This window comes from Mesocricetus auratus, unplaced genomic scaffold (assembly GCF_017639785.1).
Source record: "Mesocricetus auratus isolate SY011 unplaced genomic scaffold, BCM_Maur_2.0 Super-Scaffold_100019, whole genome shotgun sequence".
NCBI classification, from domain to species: domain Eukaryota; kingdom Metazoa; phylum Chordata; class Mammalia; order Rodentia; family Cricetidae; genus Mesocricetus; species Mesocricetus auratus.
Window position 1 is genome coordinate 28,912,488 of NW_024429200.1, and position 15,970 is coordinate 28,928,457.

Here is a 15,970-nt window from a genome sequence, read left to right on the forward strand (position 1 = left end):
ATATTGTATATTAAGAGCTTCAGATTCTAGATTTGAATAGTATAGGTTTGAGAGCTCTACATCTTTCATGTAAAGTGTTATAGTAGAAGCAATTGGCATTCCAAAAATCACATTCTCACACATCTATTATTGAGAATAAAGACACAGAAAAAGAAAAATGAAGCAAATATGAAGGAAGTAGAGGGACTTAAATATTCTGGACAAAAATTTGCAAAAGGCAGCAAAAACTAATGAGTTAAAATGACCTAGTTATAATATCAGCAAAGATTGATGGGCCCTCTTTCTATTCTTGCCAAAAGGAATACATTCTTCAGTCCATAAATTAAAAATAAAAGCAAAGTAAGTCTTGAAAGTGATAAAATTGCTCTACATGCTTATTGCGAAAGCAACATCTAAAATTGCTGCAGTTTCTGAAGGACGTTTTCATTTGGGGTTATCTACCAAGGCCTTTAAATAGTTCTGGTATGTGTTTTCATACATATTCTACCAATTTGTTTTATTTCCAAGCACTTGGCAATCTATGACACAGGTTAATCAATGTGGTTACACTTTCTTCATCAAAGAATATCCATGATGAAATGAAATTCCCCTCAACCACTACAGAATTTAGATTCCAGTTCAGCTGCAAATACCTAATGTTTTGAATTCATTGTGAAATGTAAATATCTGGTTCCAGATGAATATTTCTATGCCTTGATTCAGATTTGTTTTATTGCTTGTGATGGAATGGAGTATTAGAACCTAAAGGAAATGGTGACAGACCAGGAGACAAATATTCTAAAATCTGAGTGTATACACATATGAGTGTACAAGCATAGCTATATATGAGTATATACATATACATATATGTTTATATATAAGTCTGTATGTATACAGGAGTATATATAAATGCATAGTCTCTGAATTAATGATTTAGATTTAATACTTAATGATTTTCTTTAAAGTCTTCAACTATTAGAATATTTTGCTTAAAGAGTATTATAAAAGTTTACCACCACAATTTGAGTATGTGCTTTTTTCCAAATATAAAGTTTAAAATTCCAAAGCAATATGCATGCAAATACTGACTTGTATTTCTTTCATTTTAATTGTTTCTTAGTCAAGAAAATATCTCTTCTAATCACTGTATGCCTTTCCTGATTTCTCTTTTGCAAATTGAAGTCACTACTTTATTTTTCCAGAAGTTACATGGCAATGTGTTATCTTCCACTGTGTCACTGGAAATTAGATTAATTCTTCTGAGATGACAGTGGACATCATGAAACAGATGTCATAACTCAGGCATTCTATCACTTAAACTCTCTTAACATTTCAGGTAGGTATCTGTTTATGTAAACCATGGGACAATCATGTTACTCATAATAGTTTAGTGACACAAAAAAAATATATATGTGCATGTGTTAAAATATGAAACTATTTCTAAAACATAAAGATTAACTAACCTTACTGTAGCTAAGAGTCACATAATGTTTCTTAAAGTGTCAAAACATGTCATTCTTTGGGTATATTCTTTTTAGAAAGTCATATAAAATGTTTAACCAATATTATTGCATAACATATTATTAAGCTATAAGGAATTTACAAATCAGTATGTTCCTTTAAAAAGGTTTTCCATAAAAGTTGATGAGAAAAATATATTCCAATGCAAGAACAGCAACAAATTACTGTCTACACAGTAAGCACATTTTGCCAACTCACTTTATCATTTTAATTCCAAAGCGTCACTGAAGAAAGATTTCATCCACTTACTGAATCTGCAACTGGCAGGACTAAGGGAGATGTTTCATTGACAAAGGTTGGCTTTGGCCTACTCTGTGCTTTAATATCCTTCAACCTCACTGTCTGATTTCTTCACATCTACAACTCACATTCTAGTGAGTGACATTTAATTACATTAATTGGTTACACTGTAATTTCTGGCTAGAATAATATGAACAAAGAACTGTTACTGATGGTTCATTCACAGACTTATTTCCTTTTGTGTAGTTGGCTCAGAGATTCCCTCCAGATTTCCCTATCATCACCTACACAGCTTTCCCACTGGCTATAAAATACTGCAGCAGCTTGTAGGTAATTGATCAGACAAGTGAACTGTAAAATATTCATTTTCTACTTCAACAGCCAGATAAATCTCTTGGGAAGAGGATGAAAATATTGCTTATGCACATCAGGGTCAGTAGAGTAATAGCAAGGTTGCTGATAAGCAGGGGTCCACTACAGAGCTAATACTTAATTCGGTGCTGTGCCTGAGACAGAGCGAGCAGCCTACCTTTGCCTGAAGCTACAAGTCTCATTATGTGCTGAACTCGAGGCATCAACATCAGTGCCCCAGTCATGTTGCTGAAAGAATGGAGCTTCCTTTTTTAATTAATCAGGTTCATCTCAGCATAACATGCCAAATAGCCAATTAACACTTAGCTACTGTAACCAACATGCTAAACACTAAATTGCTAATGAAATGAGAATGAAGGAAGGTAACTGTGCAAAGGATGCTGGGAATGCAGGTTGACTGAATTTTTAATAGCATCTGTACTTTTTTTTTTAATTCTTCTTCTTCCATTTTTCTGCCAACTTTTCACTTGAATGCCAGGCTGCTTTAATTGGAAGTTGTCAGACACAGATTCCATCCTGAATAGAGAGCCATGGCAAATGTAATACATTACTTAATTTTCTACCTGTAGTTGAGATAGTAAAAAAAAGGGCTGAAGCAGTTTGTCTTTCCTTTGTCCATATTTCCATTCTTAACCAGCTTATCAAGAAGTCTCAATCAGTAAAATCCAAATCTGAGTCCAAAAGAAGTTTACCAGTATCGCTTTCTTTAAAAACTTAAGTAGCTATAGGTGCTATAGTTGCTAAGATGTACTGTTCTGTATTAATTCAGCAATTTTTTTGGTTTTATGAGACAGGGTTTCTCTGTATTGTTTTGGAGGCTGTCGGTCCAGCCCGGCCTCAAACTCACAGAGATCTACCTGCCTCTACCTCTCGAGTGCTGGGATTAAAGGTGTGTGCCACCACCGCTCAGCATGTATTTTTCATTTCAAGCTCCATTTGTCCTTTATCTGTAACAAATGTCAGGGTTCCCTTCTCTTTTGACGCCTGAGAAAGTGAGCAGAAAGGAGAAAACAAATTGGATTGTTCATTCTTGTTCTCCCTGATCTATTGTCAGAATTTCTTTGACTTATCCTGATGAGATATTAATAATTTTATAGGAAATCAAAATAAACTTTCCTTCAAAAACTTGTATGCTTTTAATTGGGATGGATTACTATAAAGGTGGATTAGCAAAACAAAGCAGATTCTGTTAACATGAGCACTTCACAAACACGTGGTAAAAATAATTCCCACCAAGATAGATTCAATTTTCAGCTTATATAGCATCTTCACTGAAGAATGTTAACTTTTAATTGAGATGACAAGACAAAGTAAAATGAACTCACATCTTTATGGAAAGGAAATAATTTCAGATAATATTCAGTACATACAGCTTGGTAACATAGATCCTCTGGATCAAGCCAACTGGAGTCTAGAACTCTCTTGGAACATGTCTAACCTTTGTCTTTGTTGACTGAGAGACTGGGAGGGGCCTAGTGTTGTTAAAGTTCTGTCTTCCTTTTTAAGAAATAAAGGAATTGAATGCTGTCCCGAGTTTGCTGCTCCTTTATGGTCTGCTCCTCAGAAAAGCTCTTCTGCCAGAGAGGCTTGAGTGACATGACATGGCATAAGAGTCTTTCCATACCCTCTTTTCACAAGCAGCTACAGAATGTGCTCAGTGCAGCTCCTATGTCTATCTTGTCCTCAGCATACGTTTGCTTTCTGCGGATGGCACATGAACAAATATCATTCTTGAAGAAATACCAGAAATACAATATATGGTTTCCATAACCCAGTTGACTTTTGAGAAGAAAACTCATGTGTTTCTGTCTACACCACCATCTGGCGTCTTCCGCCATTATTTATATTTTCCTCTCGCACACAATTACAATGGACAGAGATCTATGAAGAAGCCTTACAGCTGTGTATGTAAGTATGATGGCTTCCTTTCAACTCTCTTCCTGTCTCCTTGTGAAATTAAAGCACAGTGTGGTGAAAACAGTGTGTCCATTTACTCTTAATAAATGGTGAGATACCTAATTTGTGTCAGCATACAATCTCACTGCCAGAGAGCCTAGGAAACAGAACCTTCATCCAGCAACTGATGAAAGCAGAGACAGATACTCACAGACAAACACTGAACTGAATTCCTAGAATCCAGTGTCAGAAAGAGAGAATTGTTGGGGAAGTCTTATGCCAATAAAGCACTGTCTGGCCAATAGGGAATCTAGATAGGAGGGGCTAGGAGTCCAGGAGGATTCTGGGAAGGAGAAACAGAGGAGAGTTCGAGATGTAACGCCATGGGGTAGGAGGCCTGGAAATTTCTCCGGTAAAAGATATACTTAGATTAACAATTATGGGGTAATTACTTAAGTCGAGCTAGCCAGTAAGAAACAAGCAAGGCCAACAGCTTCATAATTAATACAGCCTCCTGTGTGTTTATTTGGGACTGATGCGGATCTAGAACCAGGCAGGGGGTTGGGGGGAAGGCTCCTATCAAGGAAAAAGCTTCTCTTAACATAATGGTTGTCAGGAGTGGGATTGAATTTCCACGCAAAACAACAAAAGCTTTAAAGGAATTTTAGAAACAGAAGAACAGAGAGAAGCACAGATTTTGGTAGCAACATTTTTCTCAGGTGTGCTCTGTTTTGCTAGCCAGAAGCCGAGATTCACACGGCTTGCTTACTGGAGTCTTCCTGACTCGGCATAAAAAGAAAAAAAAAAAACAAGGTTGTTTTAAGAGACTCTACTAACGATTAAAAGGTGTGTACGTACAACTGGAAGTGACAGCTTTTGCTGGATGTCAACATGGACTGAGGCGGTAAGCTGGAATCTCGCTTACGCCTGCCATCTTGAAACGGCAGTTTAAAACAGCCGCGGTTTTACAGATAAGACACGTGGCCAGAAAAATGTAAAGATTTACAGTAAAGTCAGACTTGGATGAACAAACCTCTAAAGGTTTACAGTGTGTTTAAAAATATACGTGAGATTGAGAGAGAAAATGAAACGACAAAGTGGTAAATAAATACAAAAGCCGGCTGTGGTGGCACAAGCCGGTAGGATTTACTTCAGAGGCAGAAGCAGGCGGATTTCCAAAGAAAAACCCTGTCTCAGAGAAAAAGAAATAAAAGTAAAAGAAATAAAGTAATAATAGATAAATAAATAAGCCACACAAAGATGTAAAATACACAGAGAGTCTGGATACTGCATACTATTGTGTTTTTCAGTTTTTTGATTGCTAAGGAAGGAACAAATGCTAAAGTACACTTGATTATAAATGCTGCTGAATTATTCCAACTTCTATCTTTTGAAAATGCCTTGACTTCAAAATTTAAGTATAAGGATATGTTACTCGGAAAAGGAGTTTTTGCTTATGTTTCTACAGAAAATGAAAAGCTGAGGATTCCTTCCAGGCTTCTGTGATTCGATGAACCAAGACCCCCGGAAGCAGTGGACCAGGTGTTCCAACTATTGAGACAGCTAAGATGATGCAGCTTTACAGACCCCGAAAATACGGACTTATACAGGTTTCTGAGTTTTGTCATGATCCCCATGGTATAAACAGCGCCACCTTCCAGCAGGAAGCAGTTTGGAATGAGCGACGTCCCAATTCCTATCTTGTTTATAAATCTTTGTTCTCATTTAAATGGGGTTATTTATAATTGGCTAGTGATCACAGCCAGTCTTTTTTAATGGTAAAAAAGGGAATTATGGTATGGGTATTGTTTTTCATTTATTGATACAAATTCAAGGTCAATTTTGTGATATGTATATTTCTCCTCTTGATTAAGTATTATGCTTATACAGATCTTTTAAAATGTAATGCATAATTGAATACGGACTATAGATAGTTACTTATAATAGTCAGAACATATAGTTAGGTAAGTTAGGTTTTCTAGATAGAAAGAGATATATTTGAGACAGTTAGTCTTCAAACCTTTCAAAGACCTTCAGAAAATGGCATTTAAAATGGTTTAGGGTTTTTCTTGACAATGAGAAATGTCTGCTCCTGGCAGCACCATTTATGTCTGAGAGGAAGATGGGCATCGAAGAAACTTGTTAAGGAGTTTGCTTTCAACATGGCAAGATTAGCCATTTGGGCAAGAAACTGCTCTTGCCTGTACTGCTTGACTGTTGTTGTATAATCTGGACATGCAGGACCCACAGGAAAGTGACTGCTGAACTCAGTCTTACAGGGTTCCTGCTTCATGGAAGAGTCTGAGAGACTTTCTGCAGGACAAAGAAAAATGACTGACAGACTGCTGATGCAGATGGACAGTTTGAAATTTCCTGCTTGGCTGAGAAATCTTCTGGATACATTGTGGCCTATGGGCTGAAGATGGATGCCCCAATGTTACAGAGGAACTTCGGGTGACTGTCCAGGCAGTAAGGTATCTCTGTCAATCCTAGTGTTTATATATTATCCTTCTGTGGTCTTTGATAGAGTTGAAGACAGATAGTTATTATTATAGTTTTCCTTAGTTATGATAAAAGATAGGCTACATATAGGACTTTGGACTCACAAGGATGGGATGGATGATATTTTCTTTAAATCTTGCTAAATGTTAATAGACAAAATGTTGTAACTGTGTTCTTACTGGATAACTGTTCTGTTATATACAATTTGACTGTGTTAAAGTTAAGACCTTTCTTTTTGTTTAAACAGAAAAGAGGAGATGTTGGGGAAGTTTTACGCCAATAAAGCACTGTCTGGCCAATAGGGAATCTAGATAGGAGGGGCTAGGAGTCCAGGAGGATTCTGGGAAGGAGAAACAGAGGAGAGTTCGAGATGTAACGCCATGGGGTAGGAGGCCTGGAAATTTCTCCGGTAAGAGATATACTTAGATTAACAATTATGGGGTAATTACTTAAGTCAGAGCTAGCCAGTAAGACACAAGCAAGGCCAACAGCTTCATAATTAATACAGCCTCCTGTGTGTTTATTTGGGGACTACAATGTGGCAGAGCCCAGGCGGCTGGCGGGAAAAAGCAAAACGGCTAGTAAAGAAAAAGCTTCCCTTAACAGAGAACTGATGGGCAAAGGAGTTAAGACTGGTCTGGTTTAACCCACAGAAACAGCTGACCTGAACAAGGGGCAGCTCTTGGACTCTAGATTGATGGCTGTGTGGAAACCATGGGACTGACCCAGACCCCCTGAATGTGGGTGTCAGTGAGGAGGCCTAGGTAATCTATGGGGCCTTGGGTAGTATTTATCCCTGGTATACAAATAGACTTTGAGTGCCCATGCCACAATATGGGATGCTTTCTTGGCTTGGACTCTTGGGGGAGGGCCTAGACGCTGCCCTGAATTAAATGATAGTTACTGGAGATCCACCATGGATTGCCTCACCTTCTTGGTGATCAGAGTGGAGATTGGGTGGGGGACTGGGGACATGGTGGGGAGGGCGGCAGAGGAGGTTAGGGAGAGGCAGCTGGGATTGACATGTGAAACAAGATTGTTTCTAACCTAAATAAAAAATAACTAAACAATAAATGGTGAGATATGTGTCAGTTTTAACAGCAATTAGCAGTGGGTGTCCACCATTTTGTTTGTCTGTTTATGCTTTTGCTGTTGGTGGTGGTAATTTTGTTCTTTGTTTGTTTGTTTGCTTAGCTCTGAACTACTCTGGTAATCCATAGACATTGTGAAAATATACATTCTGTATCCTTAGCATGAATTCAGTCTCCGCTAAGAAGCCTAATTGAAAGTCAAAAAACAATCAGAAAACCTCTAGAGTCTATTCCACTTGACTGTATTCCTTAAACAAATGACTATTGGAAAGATGGTTTAAAAAACAGGACTTCTTACTGCAACTTGTGTCTGGATGGCAGGAGGAGTCAGAGTCCATGATATGCTCTCTGGTACTGGAGTTCTCTCAAGTACCACCAGTTTTTCTCTGCATGCTTCACGGCTTTGTTCAGTACACAAGTACAACTACTTAGGTTTTGTTCTCTTTCACACTATCCTTGCTTCCATGTATACAGGCACAGCTCGATGAGTAAAATATTTTCTAACTGCATTTGGTGATACTTCATTATATTCCAGAAAGGAAATATTAAAAGTCAATCAATTATATTTTCAGCTCAGTCTGTCAGAAAGTGATAGGAACTCACTTACTGCAAAATAACAACAATAAATGAATGAATTAATACATGGATGAGGCAGTTTCTGTACTTTCCTAGGTGGAAATCAAGGCCCAGTTGTTAAAGAAAACATTGCAAATTCCTTGAGTCAATTCTAAAACAGAGGGGGTGAGTGGCCAGTAGATTGATCCCTAGCTAAATCTGCTGAAAGCTAACTTACATCAAAGTGTTCCAATGTTTTTTGAAGTTTAAGTGTCACTTGTATACATAAAAGTTTTGAGCCAATAAAGTCCACAATCATCAAGAAATCTGTGCATCATTACAATAGGGACACTGAGGTGTTCCCATCATCCAACTGGAAGGCATTCATTTGCTTCTTTTTCATCTCCCCTGCCCCCATTTTCCATTTTTAGTCTACTTTTTAATTATTTTTTAATGATCATGGAGATATCATCTAAAAGTAGTCAATACTAAGTTTAATTACATTTCCTTTAGGAGTCCCTAATGTGACTAAGATGCGGTCACACTTTAGAGCTCTTTGGAAGAGACTAGTGGTCAGGTTATGATGTGCTTTGTAGTGGAAGATTGTCAGTATCATGTTGTTGGCAGAATCATGGCTTCCTGGGGAAGACAAATTAAACACCACAGGATTTTAATACTAATGAAAGTAGATTTAAAAGAGATACAACAGTGGGGGTACAAATTCAGGAGAAAAAATAAAGTAAATCGAATCAGTTTCTTAGAGCAAGGCAGTTACTTAGTTGTCAGCGCAAGATGTAAATTTGCTTTTATAAATTACCTTCTTATCATTGAAGTACATTCCAGAGAGAAAACTTATAAACATCCACTACATCAGTTACAGGAGTTTTTGAGCATACTATTTTAGAATAGCCTTAAATACCAGAGCATATGCATCTTTTGAGATCCATTTCCTTTCTACTACACAATATTTTAACAAAATAATTTTGACAAGGTGATTTAATTTCTATAATGTTCATGTCCTATTAGTATTGCAATTTTCTTTTGAAGATTTTAGTATAACATTTGAGGCTTTAAATAGAAATAATAGCAAGAGAATATATTTTTCTCTTATTGGCTGAAAAAATAAAAACCTCTAAAACTTGACAATACAATTAAACTTCTTCCTTCTAGACTTATTTTCCTTTAATAGTAGGATATATGGTAGATTTCGTGTTTACAATTCTAGGATTTCATAATAGATTTAGTACATCTTTCTGTATTCATAAGTAACATGCCTAATACCCTTTGTGCTTACAGAATGATATAGAATGGGGAGAAGAAAAAGAGATAGCAGAGAAGACTGTAAATGCATTTAAGTATATTTTCAGTAGCATGTTCATTTTGAGAAAGAACAAAAGAAAAGATAATCTGTATTAAGTCTGACAAAATATGGACAGTCAAAAATAAGAACAACAAAAACCAAAACAGTGATTTGATAAGACAAGACCCAATTGCTTTTTCCTGTGTTTCATTATCTTCAGAAATAAGGGCAAATATAGAGAGGGTGCTTCTAGGAGAAAGGTTCTATGACATTCCATGGAGAGGATCTAATGGGTTTTATCCAATGTAGGGAAGACAAAGACTTGTTTTCTAAACTTTTCTCAAATGTCAAAATGGGGGCAGATTGCCCTGAATCCCATCAATATTGGTTTACACTGACTTCATGAAAGCACATCCAAATTTCATCTGAAATTTTATCTTTGCTTTTACAGCATTACCTAGTTATTCGGAGATATTCTTATATTTTCTATATGCCAGAATTCAGAGATATATTTGTTATCTGTCTCTTTCCCACAGGATAACCCTTTTTACTCAGTACCTTTTTCCAATGGATCTGGACTGTAACTCACAGCCATATCTGTCATGTGCCAAGTTTCTGGATACCTATGGGTTTGCTTCTGTCCTCTCCATCTCTCTGTTCTGGATAGGGTCTTTTCCCACCATGCACATGGAAAAGTAAGTAGTGTATTACAGAATCTGAGGAGCACATCTTTACTTTGCAAGGACACATGGAACTGGTATCCTTGCCTCTCAACGGGAGTAGTCATGTGGCTGAGAAGACTGGTATCTTGCAATATTCCTAACATTCAGAACATACCAGTTGAGTACTACTGTTGCTGCTATACCACATTTTATTAATTACTATACTTGCTATACTTTACTATACATTAAGGCAAATATAACTAAAATATATTTTTTCTTCAGAAATGTCCTCAATATTTGAGATAAGCTATAACATGTAATTATTAAATTAGCTTGTTTGGGTACATTAAAATTAAACAAATTACTTTTTATATTGAAATTAAATATTAATTTAAGAAAACTGACATTTTAACTCTCTTGAGTTTTTTATTTCATTACCATTATATTGTTCTCAATTCATGTACAACTCCTTGCTTTCAGTAAAGCTTAATGAAGCATTTTTGCATGAAGGTTATACATATATTTTTGAAATAAATGCTTCTAATGGTTTTTGACTGCAACTTATTATTTTAAATTTGTTTTAGTTTATTCAATTAATTCTTTTTTTGTTTTGTTTTTGTTTTCCCAAGACAGGATTTCTCTGTATTGTTTGGAAGGCTGTCATGGAACTAGCTCTGTAGACCAGGCTGGCCTCAAACTCACAGAGATCTGCCTGCCTCTGCCTTTCGAATGCTGGGATTAAAGATGTGCTCCACCAATGCCCGGCTGCAATTAATTCTTAAAGTATAGTATTTCGCAAAGTGATTGTGTAACTCTATTGATCTGTCTTGGAAGTACTTTCATCACTTTTGAGTAGATTTATAATGGGACGCATGCTTGAGTCCTTGTCCTTACAAATCTGTATGCTGAAATTGCAGTTCATTATGTAATATCAGGAAATGGGCCCTTCAAGAGATAATTAGGTCATGGGTATGCAGTCCTATTGAATAAATTTGGAGATACCCTAAAATATATCCTAAAATACCAATTCCCCATATTAAGGGCCATTTCTTTACATTAGAACAATACCTAATTCTTAATTTATGAGCAGAAATCCCTTATTTTGACTGGCTGTCGGGTAGAGTTCAGCCCATAATCAGCTAATCCCTTTGAGTTAGGAGAGGCAGTGTGCCAGGTAAGTGTTTGGACTGGAGCCAATCCACTCTAAGCATGGTCCAAGATTTTTAAAAAATGAGAAGGAACTGAGACCCACAATCCCCTTCAAGGCCATGCACCCAGTAATGCTTATTCCTCACTGCTTTGACTTTTTCAGTTTCTACAGCCCCTCAGCACTGCCCACCTGGAAACAAGTCTTTAATACATTTGCAGACCTTTGGGAGACATTTAAAGTGCAAATCCTAGCAAAGCCCATCCTTCATGGGCAGCACATAGGTGGGTAGGGAGGAAAGATTTGTGGCACACATCAGATATGCCTGTGCTTTGGTTTTGGAAATTCCTGACACTAGAAGATTGTGCAGCAAATTTCTTTTGTCCAGAAACTCATTGTCCAGTCTATGAGATTTTATTATACCAGCCCAAATAGAGGACACAATTGTATCATCTTCAAAGAGTAAAATATTTTGCTTCTCTTCTTGCAATTCTTAGTCCTATTTGTTTCAATTTCTTGGCATAATAGATTGTTTATAATACTTAAGAATAACTAGTTAACAAACAGTCATCATTGCCCCTCCTTTGATTTTTTTAATGAGAAGTCTTGTGACTATCAAACATTTTAACAACATTGCTTGTTTATTTCTTCATTGTTTTTCATCACCTCTTCCATGTCTTTTCCTCTTTCTTCTTGAAAGTATCCTTCCATGTAAACAGACTCCTTCTCAATAGGTTGAGAATACTTGCCAACCTAGGGCTCTGTGTGAATTTTTAATCAAACTATCCATACTTTAATGACACAAAAACATTAGTATATTTTTCAAATCAGTAATTATAGACTTTTGAACTTAGACAATAAGATGATGAAATTAAAGAACCAATATGACTTCTGAAACATTGATTCATGTATGTTAGTCAGCATTCAAAGTTCTTTTTAATCACATTTGAGACATAGGATTAAAAATCATATTTGAATAAAGAAAAGTAAAAATAGCAATATTAAATCAACTTTTCTGTCTTTAACTGTAGAGTCAAATGTGACATAGTTAATATGCATTAGTTCCTGTATCTTTTCTGCTGTCCTTATTGATGATACCCATACAATACAGGAAAGGCTCTGTCCTCCAATGCACAAACATTTAATGGGAATCAAGACATTTTTTCAATGTCTCTGTAACAGATACAAGACTTTGCCTGAGGGTGTTCTTTGAAAAATGAGAAACATTAAAAGAGTATCAGGAATAAAAGGATCTTCTCCTCTGGCTGTCTGTATTCATACTCTAAGAATGTTTGAAAACAGCTTCATTCTCTTCAGTTATATCAATGTACTTTTTAAAATTTAGCATGAATAAGTAAACTGCAGTTAGAGTCAAAAGTTCCTATTAACATAAGAGGCCTACACTTTCTAATGAACATGTAAAATACAGTTAGAAAATGGCCTGACATAGTTTTCCCCACAACAAGCACTGACCAGAAGTCTAAAGATCCTAAGGTATTTTATTTTCTGGACTCTTGAAGGAGGGCCTAGGCACTGCCCTGAATGAAATGACAGACTCTGGAGATCCTCCATGGAGAACTTCAGCCTCCCTGGGGAATGGAGTGGGGATTGGGTGGGGGGCTGGGAGGCCTGGTGGGAGGGTGAGGGAAGAGAGGAGGGAGAGGGAGCTGGGATTGACATTGGAAGCAAACTTGTTTCTAATTTAAATAAAAAAAGAAAAATTTTTAAAAATTGAAGCGAAAAATCAAAGGGACATTTGTACATCCTACTCCCTGCCCACACTGTTTTCTGCCTCCTGACTGAGAGGTAGAGCATGACTGACAGCATGCTTGCAAAGTTGTATCACAGCTATCCTCCAGAAGGTATGAGAGACTACCACTTTTGCCACAAGGTGTCCTGATTTCCTTTCTTCAGAGGAGCTGCCACATTGTGTATGTCTGGTGCTAGAGTCTAAACTCTCCTCAGAACCCCATGGAGGATTCTAACTTTCTGGCACTAGAAACCAAAATAACATTTCTTCAATAACGTTAAGTCCCAGCATCAGACAAGTAACTTATCCAATATCCGAGGTAAGCAATACATAAAGAAAAAGCTCTGTTGAGGCTCAATGTTTGAAAAACGCTGACTCTGTATGCCTGAGAGCTTGAGAGCTAGCTAGTTTTTTTTTGTTTTGTTTTCAATTTTTTTACATTTATTTTATTTATTCTTTGTGTCTTTCATATCATGCCTCCCATCCCATCTGTGTCTTTCCCCATCCCAAAAGAAAAGAAAAAGAACACTTAAGAGGAAAAGTAGGAAACAAAGGAAAAAAAGCAAGAAAGGGAAAATCTCATCATGAAAGCTGCAGTGTGACAGTGAGTCACACATTAAATCCCTTTATTCATACATTTTTGCAAGCAGGCCTTTAACAAAGAAAATTATTGGTCTGGTTCACGGCCCCTGATCTTTGTTGCACCATCAAAGCTGGGACTTGACTGTGACTCCTCCCTGGACATACTATTAATAACAGAAGTTTCTGTTCCACCCAGTTCTCTGTCCGTTTAGTGTCAAATAAACGCACAGAGGCTTATGTTAATTATAAACAGTTTTGCCAATGGCTCAGGATTCTTATTGGCTAGCTCTTTCTTAATATCCATTTCCATTAATTTATCTCCATGTGATATTGGCTTACTAGAGAATTCCTGGTTGTCTTACCTTCCCCGTAGCTACATGGCCTCTCTTTGATTCTGCCTACTGCCTTTTTCTATCCCTGTTTGGATTTCACACCTGGTTAAATTCTGTCTGTCCATTGGCTAAAACAGCTTTATTCATCAACTAATAAGATAAAGATATATTCATAGCACACAGAAGGACATCCCCATCATCCTGTTGTTGTCCTATTCTGCAGGCCTAGGTCCACAGGACATACAACACCCTCCCCCCAGGCTCCAGTCGATCAGAGATAGGGTAGACTTTGGGTATACGCCAACACATATTACTGGCTGTGAGCCTAGGTATTTACAGAGTTGTTTAGTCTCAGCCTGCCAGCTCTTGCCTGTCTTCTCCACCAGGGAGGTCTCTCCAGTATTGCTTTAGCAGTGATTAGCAAGGGGTAGGGGGAGGCTTCCAGGCTTTCAGGTACTCAGGGTTATTTCTTCAATAATTAAATCTTCATGGCTAGCTCTACTGTATTACCTAAGCAAGGGAGGTGTAGTGGTCACTCTCCTCAGTGCTACAGCTGATGAGGGGCAGGGACAGCTCTCCCTCTCTTATAAATCACATCCAGGTCTCCCACCTGCCTCAGGCACTGATTGGGGATTTCTTTTTTTTTAATTTTTGACTATGGAGAAAAAGCACTACTACAATATTCTGTGTTTCCCCATGCTTCCATTCTCCCTTTTGTTTGGGACTGTGATTTCAAAATAAAGGACTTGCTGAAAAGCTTGTAGATTGTGTGTTTTCATTTGTTCTTGCTGTAGTTTAAAACTAATGAAGTGATAATGACAAAGGTCACCTGCATGCCTCTATCCAACAAGACCAATGAAGGCTGGAAGCCAGGTCTCATGACATTCAGGTTAAGTCTTGTCTTGTTTCAAAGATTAATTTCAATACTTTGTGAATACAACACTGCATGATATCTTTTTGATTAACCACGAAAAATAAAACATGAGTAAGTTGGTTTAAATTGAAAAGTTTCCAAAAATCTTATAATAATTAAATTAGTAAGCACATGATGCAGTTTATCAAATGTTTCCTAGACTTATATAAATAATTGTAGGTCTTAAAAATACAATAAACCCCTTTGTCTATGATTATCTATATTTAAGTATTTATAAGGTAACATACAAGTGCTTAAATTCTGTTATTTGAGAGAATCCCATTAGTGCTCCTTTCTTGCTTTGGTAGTATAACTAATAATGCCAAAACCCAAAAATATATGTATCTTGATAAGATACTGCTAGGTATATCAAAAACCATTTTTGTTTCTTGCAATTATTATAACTGCTACTAATAAGTTTTCTGATACATAGTTGAGTAAAAACTGACATTTTTTTCTCCTCATGATGAATTCAAGTACTATACCATGCCCCAATAACTATAATAAATTATTAGTCTTTTTTTCTTAAGGATAGTAAAATAGATAGTTTTAAGTTAACTTGACATAAGTTAAAGTCATCTGAGAGGATGGAAACAAATTAAGAAGAAGCCTCCACAAGATGGGTTTATACACAAGACAATAAGTCATTCTCTTAATTAGCAATGATTGATGGAGCATGGCCCAGCCATTGTGGATGTTGCTATCTCTGGGCAGATGGTCCTGGTTTCTATAAGAAAGCAGGTTGAGCAAGGCATGGAAAGCAAGCCAATAGGCAACACCCCTCAATTGCCTCTGAATCAGCTTCTACCTCCTGCCCTGTTTGAGTTTCTGTCTCAACTTCCTTCAATGAGTGATATGAAAGTATATGTCAAATAAGCCTGTTCCTCTCCAACTTGCTTTTTGGTCATGGTGTTTCATCACAGCAATAGAACTCTAAGACAAGTTGTTACCAAAATTGTAGGGTATTGCAGTGTCAGACCTGACTATGTTGTTTTTGAGAGGACTGTGGAAAGACTGGAACTTTGTTCAAGAGAAACCATTGAGTACTCAGTGCTTGATGATATTATCTGTAAGACCTTGGATGGAAAGAATGTTGAGGTCAATGCAGAAGATTGAAGTGTGGCTTCT